At 41.4% G+C, this 10,000-nt stretch overlaps 1 protein-coding gene across 1 annotated transcript in view; it reads left to right on the top strand.

Annotated features, from left to right (window-relative positions):
- The window catches only part of LOC143022914 (glutamate receptor ionotropic, NMDA 3B-like), a 135,578-nt gene that overhangs the window by 3,302 nt on the left and 122,276 nt on the right, over positions 1 to 10,000 (top strand). The window lies entirely within an intron of this gene.

Below are 10,000 nucleotides of genomic sequence, written 5' to 3'. Positions count from 1 at the left end.
CAGGAGAGGTCTGAGAGATTCTAGTTTGGTCCCGTGACCATCCTATAGTGTCTGCAGCCACAACAGAGAATATTAGTCTCAGTAACGGACCATCCCATAAATCACTCAGGAAAGGTCTGAGAGATTCCAGTTCTTTCCAGATCTGCGCGTTTAGCCCTGTGAGCATCCTATAGTGTCTGCAGACACAACAGAGAATATTAGTCTCAGTAACGGACCATCCCATAAATCACTCAGGAAAGGTCTGAGAGATTCCAGTTCTTTCCAGATCTGCGCGTTTAGCCCTGTGAGCATCCTATAGTGTCTGCAGACACAACAGAGAATATTAGTCTCAGTAACGGACCATCTCATAAATCACTCAGGAGAGGTCTGAGAGATTCCAGTTCTTTCCAGATCTGCACGTTTAGCCCCGTGAGCATCCTATAGTGTCTGCAGACACAACAGAGAATATTAGTCTTAGTGACGGACCATCCCATAAATCACTCAGGAGAAGTCTGAAAGATTCCAGTTCTTTCCAGATCCACGTTTTTTTGTTTTGGCCCCGTGAGCATCCTATAGTGTCTGCAGACACAACAGAGAATATTAGTCTTAGTGACGGACCATCCCATAAATCACTCAGGAGAAGTCTGAAAGATTCCAGTTCTTTCCAGATCCACGTTTTTTTGTTTTGGCCCCGTGAGCATCCTATAGTGTCTGCAGACACAACAGAGAATATTAGTCTTAGTGATGGACCATCCCATTAATCATTCAGGGTGGGGATTGGAGTAGAGACCTCAGACCTCAACTATGTGTTGTGTTATGTGTTAGGATTTAACCCTAACATCATCTAACACGTTTTCCAACGCTAATGGCGTTAGGAATCGTGGGAACGGGAAATTATGGACTACAGATTTCACTCAACCTCCTTTCCAGGATACAAGAATTTGTATCTGTTTAAGAATCTTTTAGATGCTCTCCATGACGAGATGGTAGCAGACTGGATTCATGATCATACAGACCCGAGATCGAAGCTTTGTGACTGCCAGATTTAATTACTTGAAGAACTTTGCTTCCATTAATGATTTGTTCTATTAAATATATATATATAAATATATGTACATATATATATATACATATATATATATATATACATATATATATATATATGTATATATATATACATATATATATATATATATATATATATATATATATATATATATATATATATATATATATATATATATATATATATATACTCCAACTTGGGAGTTTATCTAACTCCTGAAGAACTAAGCCGACTGGTAATACCATTCTAACTTTGTTTTACGGAGAATTAAGCCCAACTTATAGCTGGGGGTTAAGCTGGTGCGAATCCTTGGTGGACATTCGTCGTTGTAATACCTGAATAGCATTGCTATCGACGGCGTATGTCAATCAAATAATTCCGATTGTCGTCCCCGGATTCGAACTGGGGCCTTGCGAGACGCTAGGCCGAAGATGTATATATATATATATATATATATATATATATATATATATATATACATATATATATATATATATATATACATATATATATATATATACATATGTATATACATATATATATAAATATATGAATATAATATATATATATATATATATGATGCCATTAATTCCCATATAAGGTCTCTCAGCTAAATATTTTTTCTAACATTAGCCAGAAAAAATACTGTACAGTTGGTCACCTCAACCTGTGCATAGATAAGTTCCCAGCAAACATTCAATAAAGACAGATGGCTCGAGCACTCAGAGACAGATGGTTGAGGTGGAGAGAGATGGTTACCGAATGCGAAAAGTCAGTTAAAGCTGGCAGATGGCTCTGAGCTCGAGGACAGACGGTGTCGCAGATGGCTAATGTCCCGAGACAGGTGGTTCGGGGGAGGAGACAGATGGTTCAAGGGTAAGAGCAAATGGTCACAGATGGTTCTGCGAAAGAGATGGTCCAAGAAATTGTTTGTATTCTCTCTCGAGCCATCTGTTTCGAGCGATCAACCATCTGTCTCTTTCTTTGGACCACCTGTCTAAGGGAGTTGACTGGACAGATGGTAGGCAGTCTAACCCACATACCTGAATAAAATCGCTTGGCTCAGGACAAGGACAGCGCTCTCTCTCTCTCTCTCTCTCTCTCTCTCTCTCTCTCTCTCTCTCTCTCTCTCTCTCTCTCTCTCTCTCTCTCTCTCTCTCTCTCTCTCTCTCTCTCTCTCTCTCTCTCTCTCTCTCTCTCTCTCTCTCTCTCCCTCTCTCCTATTTTTACCTGAATTTTTAAGTGTGTGTTTATCTAATGTTAGATACAAGAGAGGAAAGAGAAAGAATGAAATATATAAAAATAAAAAGAGAAGGGATAAAAGAGAGAAAAGAGAGGAATGGAAAAGAGAAAAGAGAGGTGAGAGAATACAGAAAAAGAATAAAAGAGAGAGAAAAGAGAGAAAAAGGAGGAATGAAATAGAGAGAAGAGAGAAAGAGAAATGAGAGAATGCAAAGAAAGGAGAAAAAAGGAGAGAGAAAAGAGAGAAAAGAGAGGAAATGCCTGAGGAGCAGGACGCAAAGTCTGGAGCTCGAGTGTGTGTGTCTATCTTAAGCCAAGTTGAGAGAAAATTGGGAGAAAATGGGACTGATGAGACAAGTCAATCTCTCTTCTCTCTTCTCTCACCTCTCTCCTCTTCTCTCTTTCTCTCTCTCTCTCTCTCTCTCTCTCTCTCTCTCTCTCTCTCTCTCTCTCTCTCTCTCTCTCTCTCTCTCTCTCTCTCTCTCTCTCTCTCTCTCTCTCTCTCTCTTTCTCTCTTACTCTTTCTCTCTTTCTCTTTCTTTCTCTTTCTCTTTCTCTCTCTTTCTCTCTCTATCTCTTTCTCTTTCTCTTTCTCTCTCTCTCTCTCTCTCTCTCTCTCTCTCTCTCTCTCTCTCTCTCTCTCTCTCTCTCTCTCTCTCTCTCTCTCTCTCTCTCTCTCTATCTCTCTCAATTTTTATGCACGTAGGAGGCAGGTAAGAAGTCGGAGGCACTGATCAGTAAAAAGGTACGTAATAGTAGGAGGTAACTTGGAAATAGGAGGTACAGAATAGTTACCCTAAGTGGAAAGCAGAGAAGAGGAGGCAATACAGAGATAGCCAAGAGATAGGAGGCATTTGGTGGTCATTGTAGATAACAGAGGAAAGTACACACGCCAGTATGAGGTAATTAAGAGGCAATAAATTGTTCAGGAGGCAAGAGACATCTTGGAGGAAGCAAAGACGGCAAGGTTGGAGGTAACCATAGATAACAGGAGGCAGTGAGTAGGTAATAGATGGGATTGGAGGTAGGTGAAAAATAGGAGGCATTTAGGAGGTAAGAGGCAGTTATGAGGTAGGAGGCATTGAGCAGTTAGGAGGTATTAACGAGGGAGTCTGTAGTGAGATAGGAAGTAGTACACGTAGGAAGAAGCCAGGAAGAGGTTGGTCGGAGGTAACGAGAGGATAGGAGATAAATTGATGAAGCATATAGAAGAATAACAGAATCATCTCCTTAAAGATTATGTCAATAAGGGTGATTCTGGTCTCATAGGATATATTTTTATTACCCTTACTGCACATATTGGTGTGTGTGTGTGTGTGTGTGTGTGTGTATGTGTGTGTGTGTGTGTGTGTGTGTGTGTGTGTGTGTGTGTGTGTGTGTGTGTGTGTGTGTGTGTGTGTGTTTGGTTCTGTGTGTGTGTGTGTGTGTGTGTGTGTGTGTGTGTGTGTGTGTGTGTGTGTGTGTGTGTGTGTGTGTGTGTGTGTGTGTGTGTGTGCGTGTGTGTGTGTGTGTGTGTGTGTGTGTGTGTGTGTTCTTTTTTTTCATGGTTTTGGATCACGTGTTGGACTCGTGATCGAACACTCGAACGATGGAAGCAGCCATCTGAACAAAATCGTATGACGTCAGCTAAGTAAATATTCATATGTGTCACCTTTGCCCCTAGTGCAAGGACAGCTGAGGCAAGTGGCATTCACCATTAGCCCTTGAGAAGTGAAGAAGGAGACATGGTGAGAGGGGGTGAGAGTCCCATGAGAGAACCGTGATATTTTGTCGTGAGAAATCGTGAGAAAATAACGTGAGGCCTTAGCGCCAGAGAACTGCGAGAAAATGACGTGAGTTTGGTGAGAGAGAACCCTGGAAAATGACGTGAGAATTTGGCGTGAGATCCTGCAGGAGGATCTTAACAAATTGTTCGCGTGGTCATTGAAATGGCAAATGGACCTCAATATCTCAAAGTGCAGTGTGTTAAACGTAGGTTTACGTAACCCAGAAAGCAGATATAGCACAGATAACACATTTTTAGAGAAAACTGAGTCTGAGAGAAACTTGCGAGTGCTAGTGAGTCCTGACCTTAAATCCAGGAAACTGCATTGGCACCTGGAATAAAGCTAACAAAGGATTAGATTTCATTGCTGGGACGATTACGATTAGAAGTACAGAGGTAGTTATCAAACTCTATCTGACGTTGGTTAGGCCCATCCTTGACTATGCGGTACAATTTTGGCCTCCGTACAAAAGAATGAATATCAATTCACTAGAATCAGTACAGAGGAGGATGACTAAAATGATACATTGGTTCGGAAATTGACCTTACGAGGAGAGGCTTAGGCATCTTAACTTACACTCTCTGGAAAGATGTAGAGTGTGAGGTCATGTAATAGATGTGTTCAAGTGGATCAAGGGCTTTAACAAGGGTGACAAACAAGGTCATCATGTTAAGACAACAGGGTAGGACACGCAATAATAGATTTAAATTGGACAATTTTAGATTTAAGAAAGAAATAGGAAAGGATTGGTTTACTAATAGGGTGGTCAATGAATGGATTATACTTAGTAACTATGTAGTGAGCGTTGAAACTATCGGTTCTTTTAAGAAACGGTTAGACAGACTTATGGATGGGTATGACAGGTGGCAATGGACATGCAACTGCCTGGTGTGGGCCTTATGGTCTCTTGCAGTCTCCTTCATTCTTATGTTCTTACGAGAAAACCACACATGAAATGACGTAAGATCTTTGCGTTAGAAAACCGGGAGATGACGTGAATGTGGCGTGAGAGAATTGGGAGAGAATTATGTGAGAACGTGGTTTGAGAGAAACGTAAAAACGTGGTGTGAGAAAACCGTGAGGATATTGTGTGAGAGAACCGTGAGAAAGTGACGTGAGAACTGTGAGAAATTATATGAGAACATAGCGTGAGAGAACCGTGAGAATATGACGTGTTATTGTGACGTAAGAGAACCGTGAGAAGGTGACGTGAAATCCGTGAGAAATTTTCGTGAGACCATGGCGTGAGAGGACCGTGAGAATGAAGCGTGATAAGGAGGAGGAGGTAAAGAAGATGAGTGAGACACAGTGAGAGATGACAAATTACCTCATATATTTCACGTGAGAGGAGAGAAAGGTAGGAGGAAGAGGAGGAAGAGGAGGAGGAGGAAGAGGAGGAGGAGGAAGAAGAGGAGGAGGAGGAGGATGGACGAAGGAGAAGAGAGGTAGAGAGGCAATCTAAGAAGACCTCAGTGGGTATTAGTGATAGTCATTTTTCTCGGCTGTCTTAATACATATACCAAAAGCAACGCTATATGTGTGTATATACTGTGTGTGTGTGTATGTGTGTGTGTGTGTGTGTGTGTGTGTGTGTGTGTGTGTGTGTGTGTGTGTGTGTGTGTGTGTGTGTGGCTGGTTGTGTATGAGTGTGTACAAGGTGTATGTAGGTGTGTGGTCATGAGAAAGAAGGAGAGAGGAAGAGACCATAAGGCCTACGCCAGGCAGTTCCATATCCATTACCACCTATCATCTTCATCCATAAAATCATCTAACTTTCTCTTTAAACTACCAATACATTCAGGGCTCACTACATAGTTACTAAGTCTATTCCATTCGTTGACCACTTTGTTGGTAAACCATTTCTTCCCTGTCTCCTTCTTAAATCTAAATTTATCCAATTTAAATCCATTACTGCGAGTCCTACCCTGTTGTCTTAATATGATGACCTTGTCTGCATCACCCTTGTTAAAGCCCTTGATCCACTTGAACACCTCTATTAGATCACCCCGCACCCTGCGTCTCTCAAGAGAATGTAAATTAAGATGACAAAGCCCGTCCTCGTAAGGTAAATTTCTGAACCCATATATCATTTTAGCCATTCTCCTCTGTACTGATTCTAGTGAATTAATATCCATTCTATAAGACTGATGTCGAAACTATACCGCATAGTCAAGGATGGGGCTAACTAACGCCATATAGAGTTTTCTAACTACCTCTGCACTTTTATTCGTAACCGTCCTAGCAATGAAATCTAGTCCTCTGTTAGCTCTATTCCTGGTTCCAATACACTGTTTCCTGGATTTAAGATCAGGACTCACTAGAACTCCCAAGTCTCTCTTGCACTCAGTTTTCTCTAAAAATATGTCACCTAAGCTATATCTGCATTCTGGGTGGTGTAGATCTACGTTTAACACATTGCGCTTTGAGATATTGAAGTCCTTTTACTATTTCACTGATCATGTGAACATTTGTTAGGATCTTTCTGCAGTATCTCGGCGCCTCCTCTTGACCAGATTTAGCGTCCTATTTTAATCTCGTCCGCAAACTTACTAACATCACTAATGATCCCATTTTCCAAGTCGTTTATATACATATTAACAATAAGGGACCCAATACTGAGCCCTGGGGAACTCCACTAGTAACACTCCCCCATTTAGATTTTACAGTGTTAATGGTGACCCGCTGTTTTCAGTCCCCGATTGATTTTTAATCCATTAAAACACTTTTATTCCTGTGCCATTAGCTTTGAATTTTATTCAGTAGTCTCTCTTAGGGTACCTTGTCGAACGCTTTGTTGGAGGTAAATAACATCGTATCTATCATTGTTATTTGACCCATTGTATACATATATGCATATATGTAATATGTATATATATATATAATATATATATATATATATATATATATATATATATATATATATATATATATATATATATATATATAATATATATAGATGAAAGGGTGTTTGTGTATGTGTGTGAGAGAGAGAGAGAGAGAGAGAGAGAGAGAAAAGAGAGAAAGAAAGCGAGAGAGAGAGAGAGAGAGAAAGACTGCACCAACCCAGTTGCAAAATGGTCCACATATGCAACTTTCCACTATGAATCTGCTGATACATTGCAACATGGTGCAACGTGTAACAAGAATCACGCAACATTCAAATGGGGGAGAGAAATAGAAGAGGAGAAGGAGGTGGGAGAGGAGAGGATAGGTAGAGGAAAAAGGGAGGAGGAGGGAAGAGTGAGTGAGTGAGAAAGAAGAGGAAGGGAGATGGAGATGATGAGAGGAGGAAACAGGAGGAGGAGGAGAACGAGTAGGAGGAGGAGGAGGAGGAGGAGGAGGAGGAGGGAAGAGTGAGGTGAGAAAGAAGAGGAAGGGAGATGGAGATGATGAGAGGAGGAAACGGGAGGAGGAGGAGGAGGAGAACGAGTAGAAGGAGGAGGAGGAGGAGGGAGGGGAGAGGAAGGGCGAAAGCTATTTCCACTGAAACTTGATAAGTTCGATGGAATGCTTAATATGTGGAACCCTATCCAGAGCTATTTTCACCGAAACTTGGAACGTGGAATATTGTTGGTGCCAACAGTGGTGGCGATGGTGTTGTAATGGTGATAATGATTGTGGTGGTGGAGATGGGTCTGGAGTGGTGGTGATATCAGTAGCGGTGGAGATATAATATTGGTGATGGAGTTGGAGGTGTTAATATTGGATTTGGTGCTGGTGTGGAATTGTGGTGATTGTGGTAGTTGTGGTGGCAGTGGTGGTGGTGATTATGGTGGTAGTGTTGGTGGCGGTGGAACTGGTGGAGCAGGTGGTGAGGGTGTTGGTGGGGGAGATGGAGGTAGTGGTGGTGGTGGTGGTGGTGGTGGTGGTGGTGGTGGTGGTGGTGGTGGTGGTGGTGGTGGTGGTGGTGGTGGTGGTGGTGGGAGGTGGTGGAGGAGGAACTGGAGGTGGAGGAGGTGGAGGAGGTGGAGGAGGTGGAGGAGGTGATGGAGGTTGAGTTGGAGGTGGAGGTGGAAGTGGAAGTGGAGGTGGAAGTGGAGGTGGAGGTGGAGAACATGGTGGAGGTGGAGAAGGTGGTGGAGGTGGAAGTGGAGGTGGAGGTGACGGGAGATGTACAGCTGTTGTTCCAAGTTCTGAAATCTGGACAGGAGTTTAATGCAGCATGTAAGACCTTATTTATTTTTTGTAAATGAATTTTCTCCTTTTTTCTTTTTTTCTTTTCTTCGAGCTGCCCAAGAATCCAACGCCCTTGACAGACATCTCCGGAGCTGAAATTCACAAGATTTTTTTTTTTTTTTTTTTTTTTTTTTGACCGAATATGACAGCCGGAGATTCATCTTTGGGTTCCTCTTCATTTTCCTCCTCTTCTTCCTCTTCCTCCTCCTCCTCTTTCTATTCTTCTTTTTTTTCCTCTTCTATTTTTTTCTTTTTCCTCTTCCTCCTACTCCTCTTCCTATTCTTCTTTTTCTTCCTCTTCTTCCTCTATTTTTTTTCTTTTTCCTCTTCCTCTCCTTCTTCCCCTTCCTCCTCCTCCTTTTATTCCTCTATTTTTTCTTTTTCCTCTTCCTCTTCCTCCTCCTCTTCATATTATTCTTTTTCTTCCTCTTGTTCCTCTATTTTTTTCTTTTTCCTCTCCCTCTCCTTCTTCCCCTTCCTCCTCCTCCTCTTCCTCTTCCTTTTCCTCCTCTTCTTCCTCTATTTTTTCCTCTTCCTCTTCCTCCTCCTCCTCCTCTTCCTATTCTTCTTTTTCTTCCTCTTCTTCCTCTATATTTTTCTTTTTCCTCTTCCTCTCCTTCTTCCCCTTCCTCCTCCTCCTCTTCCTCTTCCTTTTCCTCTTTTTTCTTTTTCCTCTTCCTCCTCCTCTTCCTCTTCCTATTCTTCTTTATCTCCCTCTTCTTCCTCTATTTTTTCTTTTTTCTCTTCCTCTCCTTCTTCCCCTTCCTCCTCCTCCTCTTCCTCTTCCTATTCTTCTTTATCTCCCTCTTCTTCCTCTATTTTTTCTTTTTTTCTCTTCCTCTCCTTCTTCCCCTTCCTCCTCCTCCTCTTCCTCTTTCCTTTCCTCCTCTTCTTCCTCTATTTTTCTTTTTTCTCTTCCTCTTCCTCCTCCTCTTCCTATTCTTCTTTTTCTTCCTCTTCTTTCTCCATTTTTTCTTTTTCCTCTCCCTCTCCTTCTTCCCCTTCCTCCTCCTCCTCTTCCTTTTCCTCTTCTTCCTCTTCTATTTTTTCTTTTTCCTCTTCCTCTTCCTCTTCCTCCTCCCCCTCTTCCTATTCTTCTTTTTCTTCCTCTTCTTAATATATTTTTTCTTTTTCCTTTTCCTCTTCCTCTTCTTCCCCTTCTTCCTCCTCCTCTTCCTATTCTTCCTTTTCCTCCTCTTCCTCCTCTACTTTTTCTTTTTTCTCTTCTTCTTCTTCTTCCCTTTCTTCCTCCTCCTCTTCCTATTCTTCTTTTTCTTCTTCTTCTTCCTCTTTCTGTTCCTCTTCTCTTTTTCTATCTTCCCCCTCCTCTTCTTCTCCATCTTATTTCTTCTCTTCGTCTTCCTCTTCTCCTTCTTCCTCTTCCTCTTCTTCTTCTTTTTCATCTTTACTTTCTCCATCATTTCCTTCTTCTCCATCTTTTGTCTCTTCTTTCTCTTCGTCTTCCTCTTCTCCTTCTTCCTCTTCCTCTTTTTTTTTCGTCTTTACTTTTTCCGTTATTTCCTTCTTCTCCATCTTTTGTCTCTTCTTTCTCTTCTTCTCTTCTTTTTCTTCCACTTTTTCTCTTTCCTCCGCTTCCTCCTCTTTTTTTATTTTCTTCAGTTTCGCCTTTTTCGTCTTTTTTATTTTTGTTCTTTTTCTCATTTATTTCTTCGTCCTGTCAACGTCTTCATCTTTATTTTCTTTATTTTCTCTTTCGCTTTCCTTCATCACTTTCTTTGTACTGTTTGTGTTATTTATTTATTTAATTATT

This window comes from Oratosquilla oratoria, unplaced genomic scaffold, assembly GCF_046742065.1.
Source record: "Oratosquilla oratoria isolate Oo_2021 unplaced genomic scaffold, ASM4674206v1 SCAFFOLD225, whole genome shotgun sequence".
NCBI lineage: Eukaryota > Metazoa > Arthropoda > Malacostraca > Stomatopoda > Squillidae > Oratosquilla > Oratosquilla oratoria.
The sequence above is the reverse complement of the archived record's forward strand: the minus strand, read 5'-3'. Positions and strand labels throughout refer to the sequence as shown.